General features: G+C 34.6%; 1 protein-coding gene across 1 annotated transcript in view; it reads left to right on the top strand.

Annotated features, from left to right (window-relative positions):
* The first annotated feature begins 10,863 nt into the window (after nucleotides 1–10,863).
* LOC114318585 (disease resistance protein At4g27190-like) overlaps nucleotides 10,864–16,243 on the top strand; it is a 36,761-nt gene continuing 31,381 nt past the window's right edge. The window contains exon 1 of the mRNA XM_082886924.1: nucleotides 10,864–11,112. The gene's annotated coding sequence lies outside the window, so the exon portion shown is untranslated. The remainder of the gene's footprint in view (nucleotides 11,113–16,243) is intronic.

Below are 16,243 nucleotides of genomic sequence, written 5' to 3'. Positions count from 1 at the left end.
TATTCAGTTTGTGGGAACAAAAGTTATATCTTCGATGGATGGTAGTTCATTTAGTCAAGTATTTTCTAAGTTTTGAAAGTCTGAGTAGCCATTCCTTCCCAAGTAAGAGTTGCTGGGGTTGCTGGATATGATGCTTTAGCAGATCATAAGATGGTCATTTCTTGAAGTTCTAGATCCAGATATATCAAATTATTGAGAGAAACAAAAAGACTTGTACTGAATCTGCAAAAATATTCATGTAGAACACAATAGACTAACCACAAAAAAGATTTAAGTGAACTTGTTGAGAAGGAATAGACTGACCTCAAGTTTTGTCTGAAAAAGAAAATTGAGACGTGTTTAGAAGGAATGCTGGGGATGTTGTTGACTCCTCCACATTGAATGCCTAGGTGAAGTAGTTTCACAGTGAATGTCTAGGTTTGCCCTTATCGATTGTCATTGTTGGAAGGGCAATGAGAGACAACAACTTTCACATAGAATGGAAAGAGGCAACTAATAAACTTAAAAAATCATTTTGAACAACCATTGAAGGCGTCGATCAATAAGTTTATGGAAGTCTTAAAAAAGAAGCTAAAGAACACTATCTATGGCCTTTGTCCAGAATATTAGCCCAAATACATGGACCCTATTTTGACATGGAAGTGAAATATAAAGGCTTGTTGAGTTGACTTTTGAGAACCATCAAACAAACATTTCAGACCATTTCAGTACTGGTGACCAATGAATTCATTGTAGTTTGCTTAAAAATGATTTTACATGTTTCTCTTATATTCAGGAAGCACAGACTGCTTCTGAAGAGTGATCTGAGAAACAATCAACTTTATCTCAATGGAAGCTCTTTTAATGCTCACCTTTTGGCTTGTGTGCCTACAGAGGGTGCTACAAGTCTACTTGTGAATCGTTTGGAAGACATGGAGTACATTATCCCAAATTTACAAGCCGATGTAGATGGTCTAAATGTCTTGAAGTAGCTGAGTATTCATAAATGTTCACAGTTTGAATACTTGATCTACACAGAGGAATGGGGGATTTCACCACAGGACAACCACCTGATCTGCAATTGCTCTTTAACTTGGAAGAATTTGGCACTCTGGAAATTGGATACTTTCAAGGGGATATGTGTAGGTGCATTTACTACTTTCAGCTGGGCTTGCTTCCCATAGCTCAGGAGATTGGAAGTTAACGAATGTCCTGAACTATCTATTGTTTTTCTTCTATTCAATTTGCTTCAAAGGCTACAACATTTAGAGAAACTTACGGTATTCGAATGGGAGAAATTGGAACAAGTATTTGATTTTGATTGTGAAGGAAAAGGTATGAAGCTGCTTTCCAGTTTGAGAGATTTAACACTATGGGACTACTCCAGTCAACATGTGCAACTTTGCAACCTAAGATCTATGTCAGTCATTTCATAAGGCAAACTGAAATTTGTCATCCAACCTTCCATAACTCAAGCTCTTCATCAACTTGAACGGCCTACATACATTATGAGCAAAGGTACTTCTATTTTACACATTTAACACACACACACACATATATATATATATATATCAGGTATTTAATTACATACATTATGAGTGAATTTTTTATTTTATTTTTTATTAAATTAGATTAAATTGAGTATTTTCAATAACACTAATAAAATAGTAATGGACTATATATGCGTTGTATTTATATGATCCACACCTGACTAACTTTAAATTTACACCATACACTTCAATTTCAAAGTAAGTTTCAAGATGAAAATTCATGATACATAGCATTTTTGAATAAACTGCGAATCAAATTATCAACTCCTCATTGTGAGTAGTTGATAATTTAGTTTGTACATATTTAGGGATCTCTAGTAATTTTGAATTAAATTTAGAGCAATACTACACACTAAATTTATACACTTAAAAATGCTCAAAAATTTTAATATATGGTCCAGATTCATTCAAAATGTAGACTCCACTACGTAAGAGTTGAATCTTAACCACATATTATTTTTCTAGGTATATTTCTGTGCATGAATTTTATGCATAAAGAGACCCTTTATTACATTCAAATAATATTTTTAAATTTTTTATATTACACTTATTAATGTAAAATCCGTTGTTCTCTTTTATTAGTGTAGTTAAAATTTAATATATGGTTCTTTTTTGTGGATGGAGTTTTATTTTTATTTTTAAGTGTTAAGTTGACAGATAAATAAATTTTACTTTTTATTGGCCTTTTAGACAATGAATATTCATTTATGCCTATTATCAAAGGTGTTTGGGTAAAGGATAATAAATTATTTAACATTCTATCAACTACTCACATGGTAGTGCTCCGTAGAATTTATAACCATTTAAATAATTTTTTTCTTATTTGAGAGATTTTTATCAAATTTTAGTGTAATAACCTTTGGACAATAAATGTTTTTGAGGCCTTTGGATAACGATCGAAGACAACAAGTCGATTGAGATAATACCTTTCCTTAAATGGAAAAGAAAAAGGAAAGTGATAATAATGGATTTCTTTTTGTCTTTTGTTTTTCTGCCTTTTAATGATTTTTATATTAGGTTTTTATTAAGGGTCCGTCAACATTTTCATAGAGAAATTTCAATACAGAGAAATTTCAAACTCTTCAAGGAGAACTTTCTCTAATAATATTATTGAGAGACCTTAATTAATAAGAAAAAACATATTGGACCTCTCCTACTACCAAAAGTTGGAGAGGATGTTTCACTAATTTTTCCTTTTTATTACGGAGGTCATTTTCTTTTTCTTTTTTTGTGGGTTTTAATTTGCCAAATTCCAAAAGTGAGACCTTAGCCAATCACCTTAATGGCCTAATAATAATAAAAAGTTGTCATTAAGTCCACGGTGCTACACTGCATGTATATTTATATTAAATATTTTATTTTTCTTAAGACCAAAAAAAAAAAGTTACATACAATCAATCAAAAAGTGATAGAGGCCATGACTTTGGAGTGATGATAGAAAGTGTTATTCACCAAAAAGTGGAAGAGGGTAAGAATGCCTACTTGCTATCTCTCTCAGAGCAATCTGTTAATTGATAGATACAACTAGTTTATTATTGAGTTTTCATTTTTTCTTTGCAGTTGCCAAATGTAAAGAAGGCTGAGCTACTTTCTATGGTTATGTGATGTCTACCTTACTTAGGATGCCATTGTGTAAGGACATATGCTTCCCATTTGTGTTTCCAAATAATTGCCTTGCTTTGCTATATCAAAACGACTACTCTAATTAAAGGTATATTCACCTAATGTGTGCTAAAGATTTGAAGAGTAAATAAAGGGGAAAAAAGTACCCAATGTGTGTAATTTTGCTTTCTCTGCATTGTAATGGAGCTTGTATCCAAAATTCTTTTATCTCAATTAATAGTATTCTATGTTTGTTTTCATGCTTCTTTGTATCTGTGGTAAAAAAATATTTTGCAATTTGCTATTTATTGACATGTGATTGACTAGTAATATTTCATTGTACAACAATGAATTGTTGCTTGAATTTGTTAAGAGGAGAAGGGAGAGTCTTGTAGATACCCAGCTCAGATTTTCACTTCCGGTGGAGGTCCTCCTATGCCATTCTTCTTGACCCTCTGCTTGCATGCATGTGGGTAGGAGCAACAATTCTCCCCCTTCATACCCACAAGCATGACTGACTTCTCACTTGAAGTCTATCCCTACAATGTCTCTTCAAATTTTGAGTTTGTCTTTCGAGATCACCTTTGCAAGCATGTCAGCTGGATTCTTATATGTATGGATTTTGACCAGTTCCAATAATTGCTTTCCCATCACTTCGCGTATCCAATGATAACGAACGTCAATGTACTTTGTGCGAGAATGGTATATAGAATTCTTGCTCAAGTCTATGGCACTCTGGCTATCACAATGTACCGTGAACTTTTCTTGCTTTAGTTCTAGTTCTTGGAGAAACTGCTTCAACCACAACATCTCTTTCCTAGCTTCCGCTGCGGCAATATACTCTGCCTCAGTTGTGGATAAAACAACACACTTCTGCAGCTTGGACTGCCAAGACATAGCTCCCCCTGTGAAAGTGAACATAAATCCTAATGTAGATTTCCTACCATCAAGGTCGCCTGCCATATTTGAATTAGTATAGCCTTCCAAGACTAGTTTTGCTCCTCCAAAGCACAAACACTTTTTTTTTGTACCCTTGAGGTACCTCAGAATCCACTTGACTGCTTCCCAATGCTCTTTCCCTGGATTGGAAAGGAATCTGCTCACAATTCCAACAGCATGAGCAATACCCGGTAGACACCATTGCATACATCAAACTCCCTACGGTGGATGAGTAGGGAATAGCCTCCATCTCTTCTCTTTCTTTTGTAAAGGAGGGACAAGAACTCTTGCTCAGCTTGAAATGATTAGCCAGCGGAGTACTGACTGGCTTGGCATCTTTCATGTTGAACTTCTCAATTACCCGTTCAATGTACTTTTCCTGTGATAGCCACAACTTCTTGGCTTTCCGGTCACGTATAATTTTTATGCCCAAAATTTGCTATGCAGGTCCTAGGTCCTTCGTGTCAAAGGACTGTGATAACTCCTTCTTCAGTGATCTAATTGTTGTGGCATCTTGTCCAACAATCAACATGTCATCAACATAGAGCAGGAGTATGATGAAGTTTCCACCGGGAAATTTCATGACATATACACACTGGTCTGCAGTAGTTCTCTTGTACTCATGACCCACCATGAATGAGTCAAACTTCTTGTACCATTGTCTTGGCCCTTATTTGAGGTCGTAGAGACTCTTCTTCAATTTGCAAACTAAGTTTTCTTTCCTTTTGACTTCAAAACCTTCTGGCTGCTCCATGTAAATTTCTTCTTTTAGATCACCATGGAGAAATGCCGTCTTCACATCCATCTGTTCAAGTTCCAAATTCAATTGGCCACTAGTCCCAAAACTGCTCGAATGGATGTCATTTCATAACTGGCGAGAAGATTTCATCAAAATCAATCCCTTTCTTTTGCCCAAAATCTTTGACAACCTAATCGAGCCTTATACTTGACTAGCTTTCTACTGCCGTCTTTCTTCAACTTGAACACCCATTTGTTCTTCAATGCTTTTTGACCTTGGGGAAGTTTTACCAAATCATAAGTCTGATTCTTTTGCAAGGACTGCATCTCCTCTTGTATAGCTTGCTGCCAACTACTCTTCTCCTCATGATTATGAGCTTTTTGAAAAATTTATGGTTCCCTCTCATGAGTATGCAAAATATACTCAAAAGCAGGGCATTTTGATGACGACTTAGGCTCTCTTGTTGATCTTCATAACTGTGGACCAACAGGCTCTGGCGGAGGGGGATGTGGCTCCCCCTGCTTAACACCCTCTACTTTTGGATCTTCTTCTTCTGGAAATCCATCCTGCAACTCTATATCATTGGCTACATGCTGCGGTAGCTCTTCTTCATCAGTAGCATTCTGTGATGGTGCAGGATTGAGAATAATTTCTGAAACATCATCAACTTTGGATTTGGCTGGTTACCCAAAGTCTTCTAAGGTTTGGCCTTCTTAAAACCCCGCATCTCGGCTTCGAATGACCTTCTTGTTTTTCGGATCCCATAATCGGTATCCAAATTCTTCATCTTCATAGCTAATAAAGATGCATAGAGTAGCTTTATCATCCAGCTTTTGTTTGTGCTCCTTGGATACATATGCAAATGCTTTGCACCCAAACACCCTCAAGTGAGAGTAAAAAATCTCATTTGATGTGTACTCACCTCCATTATCTGTTCGGAGACACTTCAGCTTCTTTCCGGTCTCCCTTTCCACCATAGCATTGAATGTTTGAAAATGTTGGAACACCTCAGCTTTGGTTTTTAAGACATAAACCCATACCTTCCGTGATGCATCATCAATAAACGTCACAGAGTATTTTCTTCCACTCAAAGATTCCACTTCTATGGGATCACATACATCAGAGTATACTCTACTCAACAACTCTGATTGTCTTCTGGATGAGGAGTGGAAAACAACTCTACGATGCTTCCCAAATAAGCAATTGTCACAAGGATTCAATTTTGCATTTTTGGCAAAGGGAATAAGAGACTTCTTTGCCAAAATCTGCAACCCTTTCTCACTCATGTGACCCAGCCTTTTGTGCCACAAATTTGGTGATGCCTCATCTTCTACTGCGTTGAGGCTATCTGAATTCACCTCCACATAAGTCTTGTATAGCGTGCCACTTGCTTGTCCTCTGGCTACCACCAAAGATCCCTTTTTCAACTTCCATATGCCTTCGCCGAAATAGTTCTCATAGCCTTGTCGATCTAAGGCTATTCCTGAAACAAGATTCAGGCGTAAATTGGGAACCTGCTTGACATCTTTCAACACCATTATGCACCCAAATTTGGTTTGGATACGAACATTGCCGATCCCCACAATCTTCGAAAAACTAAACTTGCCCATCTTCACTGTACCAAAATCACCAGCTTGGTATGTACTGAAGAACCCTTTCTGGAATGTGGCATGGTAGGAAGCTGTTGAATCTACCACCTGCTTGGTGTCATTGTCTAACATATGGAAACATTCTTCTTCTTCAACAGAGAATAATGCAATATCCTCTGAGACAGTAACTACAGTGTTCTTATCTTCGGTCTTTGGCTGTCTATTGCCTTGTTTTTATTCTCTCTTCAAGGCATAACGGTATTTCTTTATGTGACCCTCCTGGCCATAGTGGTAACACTTGAACTTCAGCCGGCTCGTACCTTTTCTGGCCTTCTCTCTGTCTTAAGATCTTCCTCTGTTGCATCCTTTGCTTTTGCTTCTTCCCCTGCCTCTACCTCTACCTTTATTTTCTGTGACGAGGGGATGAGATTGATCTTCCTCCATGTCTTTCTTTCTTGCCTCTTCACTAAATAAAGTATCAGTGACCATGTTCGTGGTCAGTCTTCATTTTGGTGTAGAGTTTCTTAGAGACGCTACCAACGTCTCCCAACTGTCTAGCAAAGAAATGAGCAGCAATAGGGCCTGCATCTCATCATCTAACTCCATTTTGACAGTTGCTAGTTGGTTCACCAAATTTTGAAACTCACTGGTGTGTTCAGCAACAGAGATACCGCATTTTAGCTTCAAATTTACAAGTCTTCTCATTAAGAGGGCTTTGTTTTCAACAGTCTTTGACTGGTACATGCCTTCTAACTTCGTCCAGAGAGCATAGGCATCAGTTTCCTGGGCGACATAGTAAAAGACACTGTGATCGATCCATTGTCTGATTTGTCCAATGGTTTTTTGATTCTTCTACTTCCAGTCTTCGTCGTTTTTCGTTGTCGGTCCGACTCCTTTAAGCTCAATGGGGTCAAACAAATCTCGGCAATACAGGACATCCTCCATTCTGGGCTTCCAAATTGTATAATTGGAAGCAGTCAACTTTATAATGGATTCTAAAGTCAATGTTGATTCCTCTATCAATAAGTGTCTCTATAGAAAGTGATTTTTGTTTGAAAAACAGTCTTCGTTGTTGAGTGCGGATTGGTCAAATTAGCCGAAAAAGCACTTCAGATCACCAAAATAAAGACTGCAAATTTTTTAATCTGATTTACAAAATATGACCGTACGGATGTGTCCGGAATATTCCAAATAGTTGGAAAGCACTATTTGATCACCCAAATCAGACCTCAAATGGTTTAGATCTAGCCAAAACAGTTCAACGACTAAAACTGGTGAATTTTGGAGAGCCTGAGAAACACTGAATAATTCCTCTAGTTCGGTTGGCGTCAGGCTGACGTCAGCGGCTTGGTCAATGGTAGGGGTGTAATTTTGGCCCAGCCCATATCGGGCCTTGCGGGCTCCCGCCAAAAATCGGGCCGGGCCAGAAAACTAGGCCCAGGCCCAGGGGTATTCAGGCTTTGGGTGGGCCAGTGGGCTGGGCCTCAGGCTGGTCCCCTAGGCTTGGGCCTGGGCTCAAGCTTTGGGTGGGCTTGGACGGGCCTAAACAATTTTTAGATTTTTTTTTTTATTTTTTCCACCAAAATTTTATTATTTTTCATTAAAAATAACACTGGGCCTCGAGGGGCCAAGCTTTTGGGCCGGCCTTGAGCAGGCTAATGAATTGGGCCATGGGCCGGGCTGAGATTCAAAACGATGGCCTAGGCCTAGGCTCAAGGCCTCGGGCTAGGCTTGGCTCGGGCCTAAACGAGCGTTAACGGGCCGGGCCCACCTCGGGCTGCGAGCGGGTTTCAGGCCGCCTACGGGCCACGGGCCAAAATTACACCCCTAGTCAACGGCTTTATCTCAGCTCCGTATCGGCTTGGCGGCTCGGCTCCAGCTCGGCTTGGATGACGTCAGCGGATGACGTCGGATCATCTTCTCCACTAGTTTCGCGCGTGAAGCACGTGCAACCAGTCGCCAGCACGTAGAACGACATCAGTGGTGTGTGCGGCCTATTCTGGCTTCCTTTTTCGACGCGGTTTTTTCCTGTGTGCTTGTCTCGCCAAGAGCTTTCACTTGGTGTGATCAAAAGTGGATTTCGACCACTTTGATTTCTGGGCAATTCTGGAAAAAAACACTCTATTTTTCTGGAAAAACACTTAACCAACTTTGATATCACTTTGTTAAGATCATGGACACCCAGAAAATAAACAACAAGCAATTATACACACAAATGAGACACAAATATTTACGTGGTTCGGGCCAATGCCTAGGTCCACGGACAGAAACTAGAAATTCACTAAATAGAGCAAATACAAATCAAAAGAGGAAAAAAACTCTTACTCAACTCACAGCTCTCTATCTCTCAAATTTCTGATGATACTTCGCCCTCTCCCTCCCGTCTCTATTTATACACCAAGATGAGAGACAGAGAAGGAGACAAACTCTCCAAAATTTCCTACCATCTTAAAGGTGAGAGTCAACAATGGCTACAACGTGAAGAGAAGGGAGAGTCTTGCAGATGCCCAACTCAAACTTTCACTTCCGGTGGAGGTCCTCCTACGCCATTCTCCTTAACCCTCTGCTTGCATGCATGTGGGTTGGAGTAACAAGAACTACCTGAATTCCCACCGTGATTAGAGAGCTTAAGGACAATAAGTTTAAAATTGCTATTGTTATGAATATGTATGACTTGAGCTTAGAATAAGTTGATTCATTTATCTGTGTTTATCTTTCTTCCTCTCTTGTATATATGTTGAGATGTTAATGGGTTTAGTCTTGTCAAAAACAATATCTATTAAAAGTAATAGTTTTATAAAATGTGTTGAGATTATTTTAAAGATTAAAATAAAACTCATTTTTTGCCAGATTAAAATTCTTATTCTAAATTTGTACCTTGAGGTTTTCCTGTGGCTTACCTGTGGAAGAATTCTTATTCTAAATCTTATTCTAAAATTCTTATTCTTATTCTAAAATGGTATTCTTTAGATTAATGGCTTACCTGTGGCTTAATATTATTTTCTATTGTCCGCTTGTGTTTAATAAAAAAAAAACTTTTGGTTTAAATTTTTTTTTCCTTATTATCTGACTATATTAAAAATATTAAGAAAACAGTGCGAATTGTTGCATGGAATTGTTGGATATGTAATTTACCATTACTTTGTGTAATTGATAGCATGTGGCTATTGAAGATTTGTAATTGGATCTTTAATGTTATTTATAAAGATTTATGAAAATAAATTTGTCAAGTTAATTGGTTTTAAATTTTGTTGACTAAACTATTAGAATGTGATAATGTTAGTGCATAACATGTTTCTAACATGAACTAGTCATCCAAATTGTACATTGTGATTTACTTGATCGTATTGTACAATATTGCTTTGCAGCACTCATGATCCATAAAAGAAACTCTTCTGTATTTTGTTTTTCGACTCTGACTCTCCTATTCCAATCAATTTGAAACTTAGTTTGATAGAGCTAGCAAAAACTACTTTGTTCACTCCCCCTTATATATCCTTCATGTCGTGAATGTTTGGCAACTATATTATATATGTTTTATATGACTAAATTACCAATCCTTTTGTGTCATGTGCCTTGTTCCACCAAGAAGAAGAAAAAAGTGGGAAGAGGTCATCTTTGGACAGAGTAATTAATTGAGAATTGGGTTTTAGTGATTATTTTTTGTGTTCTCATGCAGTGGATACTTAGGGAAGACGAGAGGTACTTATCGTAGATGATTGTCATGGTATTAGATTATTTTTATCTATATAGTCTATATATTTTTAAGAATAGATCATTTATTTATTATAATATATGTATATATATATATATGATTTAATCTTATGATTAGTTATTTCTTATTAAACTAATTTTTTGCATGCATATTTTTCTTAGCTTGTCATATGAAACAAACGATTCAAATCATTTACATGAGTACAAATTAGTCCTATAATATGGCAAATTTACCTATGAAATTGAGATTTACAACTTTAGCAAATCCTAACTCGCTTTAATTGGAGCTCCACTAGTGGATGATGAGGCTGGTCCCTCGAATTTGTCGGTCTAGTAGACCTGATATCGAGTTATGAAAATAATAATAATAATAAAACTATTCTTCTTTTTAACAATTTAATATAATTTATTATTATTATTATTATTGGATAAGAGAATAATCTTATATTCGAACCTTGCTGTTTACTAAATAACTAAAAAATTTGAACATATATTTAATCCACTTATCAAAAAAGGTTGATTATATGTGAAGGATATATCAAAAATATAAATAATAAAATTATTTCTTTATTTAATAACTTAAACTTGTAGTTGAATTGATTGTGAAGACTTATTGACTTGTCAAAGAACGAATATCATTTTTCTCAAGGCAAGAAAATCTATAGGAAAAAGCAAAAGACAAAAAGGAGCTAGTATATATCCTTTGTCATCTTTAGTCCATGGAAGCAAAGCATCAAACATTTGTGCCACATACATTTGTCATCTTTAGTCCATGGAAGCAAAGCATCAAACATTTGTGTCACATACATCAATGATCAAACCAAGAAAAGAATTGCTTTCCATTTCTCAAATATAGAATGTTCAGGTCTCCATCTCCATCTCTATCTCCATTGTGATCCCTACAGCAACCATTTCTCTTTCCCTCTCCATCTCTATCTCAATTGTGATCCCTGCAACAACCATTTCTCTTTCCCTCGTTTAATTGTTTACAAAAAAAAAGGTACGCTTAAATTTCTAGTTTCTCCTTTTCAATAGTGTTAAGACTGTATTTGGATTATAAATTTTGATAGGGATTTAATGTGAGGCAAATATGAATGAAATATAAGTTTTTTTTTTCTTTTTTTTTCTATTTCTCTTTTTCTCTTCCAAATTTCTAGTCAAATTCATAATTCAAACACTGTATAAATAAATGTAGTCCACTAATTGCTTATTCTATTCATAATGCAAAGCTGATTGAATGTCTGTTAGCATGAGCTACTAAAATTGCTTTATAATGGCCACAATATTTTGTATGGACATAGTTGTGTGTGTATCAATTTATGCATCATATACAATGCATTATTGTTATATGGGATCACCTTTGATGTGTGTTTGTTATTGTTATTATAGTTTTATGCATTTTTGGTTATACGTACCTTATATAGTGTTTAGTTATGACTCATTTTTTCTTAATCATAACTAAAAACGATCCAATTATATGATATTTATAATAATCAAATTTAGTAATAACATTACTTACGTATAACACATGACCCTTTTATATAATGAGTAGAGGTGAGTTTGCATGTAGTTTTTCTATCTACGTCTCACGAACCCTATTAATTAATAGAGACTGAATTAGGTGTAGATATTTTTAATAGGTGGTGATCTGGTGTGATGACAAGCACCATCTTTGTTCTAGTGTTGTGGCCCGAGTTCAATTTACAAAAATTCAGTATTTTTCCAAAAAGTAAAGGCAAGATTGATTTCTTAAGGGGAAATAACAATGTAGGGTAGAAAACCAAAACAAATTTATAAAACATGGGGAGTGCAAGTGTGAGTTGGATCTCTTCATCTCTATGTAAATTTTTTTTTTTATCTGTTTCACTGACATATAATCCTCCATTATTTTAATTATTTTACCAGTGAAAAAGAGAAACATTAATTGTGAAAACTAATGTACATAAAATATTGACATGAGCATCAATAAAAGAAAGAGACTACAATGTATCAAAACAAAACTAATCAATTCCAATTAGATTCACACCGAAAAACAAACTCAATCATTTGCTAGCACTAAATCAAAAGTTGGTGAGGAACCAACCAAAACAAAAACCATTTTTTTCTTTTCCCTCAAAATTTTGAATATCGTCGCTATTGTTTTTGGCAATGAAAACATTCTTGTCTAGTTGTGTTTTCATTTTCTATTTTGAGAAATAAAGTACATTTCGTATTTGTTTTTGTTTCTAAAAATTGAAATAATTTTTAAAATTTGTGGAAAGAAAAAAGACGTTTCATTTGTTTCGAAAAAAAATTGTTGGCATCCCCTCTCCTCCCTTCCTACAATGCCCAGCATTCAATAACTCATTAAATATGTTTTCTTATTATTATTTTTTATTATTTTTATCAAAACAATTTTTTTTTTTAAATTTTTTTTTTTTTTTTTTTTTTTTTGTATTGACAATGATACCAACACAGCACCCAACAAATCAACCTTGAAACTTAAAAGAAAGGACGGGATGGGAATCATGTCATGTGGTGTCGTTTTTATGTCGTGTCATATTGGATTTGTGTTTAAAACAATCCAACACTAACACGACCTATTTAATTAAACGTGTCAATTATTTTGACACTGACCTGACCTACTTATAATTATATTAACCCTAACACGATATGTTTAATACGATTAGTAAAAATTCATGTTTCAGATTCTAAGTAAATTGAACTGTCTATTTAAAAAAATTATTAATAATAATACATTTCACATCACTCGCATCAGAATAACTTATTTAAATATGGACACACAATGATAATATATCTGCCAATATCTTTGAAAATAATTAAAAATATTCATCACTAATCCATTACATATCCAATCTAAATTATTATCACTCATTAATATTTAAATATCCAATATAATTTTAAAAGCAAAATAAGTTTTCATCCAACCAAACTAATAACTATAACACAAAAAATATTAATAAATTAACTAAATCAAACAAAGTGAATTAAAATTGTAACATAAAAAAATATTAATAAACTAACAAAATATATTATAATTGTCAATTATGTTAATTCACCATTGCTAGTTGTAACTTGTATACTAAGAAGAATAATAATAATAAAATAAAATAAAATATTATGGTTTTTGCTAGATTTAAGAGTTCTTTAAGATTTTGAGAGAGGGAAACAATTTATCAAATTACTACCGACAGTTGATTTATCATTAATTTGGTGTTACACTTCATCAGGCATATTTTATATATAGAGATTTAAGTTTTAATTTAACGGATGAGAATGCATTACTTAAGATCTTATGGTTACTAAATTCATGTTGTATTTGGGTTACATACGAGCCAATAGTGGATTCATGTTAATGTGTCGACACGAATTTTATGCGGGTCAGACGTGTCCAGTTTGGATTTCATGCGTTCAATCCAAACACAACACATTTAATATTCGTATTTTCAGATCATGTCATATTCAGATTCGAGTAAAAAAATAACTTATCCTAACTCTCTAATTATGTATACGATTTGAGTCATGTTAACAATTATTTGCCAAATTCCCACAGTAAAATGAGTGGTGATAATGCCATGAATCATTTTTATCCTACCACAATATTTAATACAAACTGACATTTTTTATCAACCAAACCAAATAACCTCCCCTTTTCTTTTTCTCACACACTCTTTTTGGGTTTGGATCCTTATGAAGTATGGATATTTCAAAAAAGTGACGTATTTGTATTGTATCTATATTGAATATCAATACTTTAGATACTTACAGATATGTATTAGATACTTATTCAAGTATCGGATATTTTTCAATTAATTTTTCAATATTTTTGGAGTATCGAATACTTAATTTTGAAATATCGAATACTCCAAATCATGTATTACTTCTTTTACGAAATTAGAAGAGTAACATTTATTGCATACCATTAATATATAATATAATTGTAAGAATAAATACAAGAATATTTTCTAATATTGTATTTAGTTCTTTAATAAAAAGGAAATAGTGAATTTATAATACCTAATTCTTAAAGATTAATATTTTGCATTATAAAATTATAGTGTAATTCCTCAACATTCTTTAGCTTATGTGTAACTTGCTACTACTAATTTAAAAAATATTTTTTTTTACAAATATATCCTAACCGTATCCGTATCCGTATTCTATTTTTTTTTTTTAATTTTATCGTATCGTTGTATCCGTATCCATGCTTCCTAAATAGATCCTCTCCAGCAATTGATCCCTCAGTGCCCTACACTTTGCATAAGATGAAGACATGTGAAGAGGAGTTGATCTAATGGATTGGAAGAGTCCACGTACTGTAGCTGTTGTGCACCTATAGAAACGACACCGTTTTGTCTTACGGTGGGCAAAAATAACGGAGTGCAATTTATTTATTTTTACCTGGGTCAACAACATGAATAAAAAACATCAAAAACAGAGCTCCAAATGCAATGAAAAAAACATAACACCAAATGCAATAAAATGTTTTTATAATGTAATAGGATAAAAAGCAATACTCTCATATAGGAATCAAAAACACAAATAGATGAGCCCTGATTTTTTTAAGCAAATAAACACAAGACCTTTAAGAAAATCAATTGTATAATATAAATTAAATAATCCAATTTTAGGGCTTGAATAACTCAAGAATTCAATATGAAGTTTGTAATCATAAAAGTTAGATTTATACAAATTAGCAATATTAATGAAAGTTTTTCATCAAATCCAAAATAGTGAATTGGGGAGGGGGGAGAGCAACTCCTTTTATCTACTTACAATTTTGACAAATTCAAAACTGATGCATGGTATTTGGTCATTAAATTTCTGAAACTTATGGGCAAGTAAGGCAATGGCAAAAAGACCAGTAAACGCAAGACATCACGTGCTCTAAATGGCATGAAATTTAGTTGAGACATCAAAAATATCATAACGATCAAAACCCATCACTTTGTCATGGCCTATGATGGATTTTGAGTGAATTCCAACATTTAGGCCATCAATTTTGTGATTTTGTCGTTTTAGAAAATATTTTATTTATCTTTGACTTGATCTAGATGAATCCAATTTTGCCTAAGTTTGTCTAGTATGTTCTTTTTCGTTACAGTATCCCAATTTGAGCCTAACTCAAATATTTTCATTTTTGGTAATTTATTTTATTTTGGCGTGATTAGCAAGTAATTACCCTAGGATTTGATTTTCCTTTTTTTACTTAGATTTCCAATGACATTGAAAGAATAGAATCAATTGCTCTATCCTGTCTATCTTTTACTAGGGTTAAATTAGTGACTTCAGATCCTCTGCCCAACGCCCTATACCAATTTTGTATCCCGATATTCTTGAGCCACCACGTGTCCATTAAAAAAACTTCGTCATTCTTGTACCGCCACATGTCCATAACTCACTTAATACTAACTCAACCTCCCTACCCCACGAGTCATCACTTATTCTTTTATCCTCCTCTGCCCTGACTGTAACCACTGTGCACCACCATAAACAATAATGCTAATCTGATTTTAAGAGTATAGACACTCCATTTTTGACCGGCCTTAAGATGGGTGCCTTCCAAAGCTTCTTGATGATGAAAAAAAGATGAATGTTTTTGATCCACTTGGAACAACTTTTGGATGGAGAGAGACTCCCAAACCCTAAACCTGTTTTAGCCAAAATGTTTTCAAACCTTTAAAAATTATTTTCGAAATTGTTTTCAAGACTTCACTCTTTTCAAAAAAATTAAAAACATGTTTCTTCTAGAAAACAAGTGAGAACAAGGCTGAAATGAATGAAAGGATAGAGAATACTCTCGAAATAGCTGAGTCACAGGTTTTTGTGCTAGCCATAGCTTTTTTGTTCTTTGCACTCGTATAGGAATTATATGTGGCAGCAAAAGTCATGTAGCACAGAATAGTTTCTAGAAGATGGTCTCTCAACCATGTTGGAAGATTCCATTTGCATATACTCTGGATATCCATGCGAAATGCGAAATGGCATATTCCAAAGGCCTCCTTGGCCTATATATACACACATTTGTGTGAGAAAAAGGGTTATTCCTCTCTCTCTCTCTCTCTCTCTCTCTCACACACACACACACACACAAAACTCAATTTATGTCAAAATAGATACTCAACTCCCAT

The sequence above is a fragment of the Camellia sinensis genome, chromosome 9, assembly GCF_055761805.1.
Source record: "Camellia sinensis isolate YWXY chromosome 9, ASM5576180v1, whole genome shotgun sequence".
In the NCBI taxonomy this organism is placed as follows: domain Eukaryota; kingdom Viridiplantae; phylum Streptophyta; class Magnoliopsida; order Ericales; family Theaceae; genus Camellia; species Camellia sinensis.
Note: the sequence above shows the minus strand (reverse complement) of the source record. Positions and strands in the feature narration are given on the sequence as shown.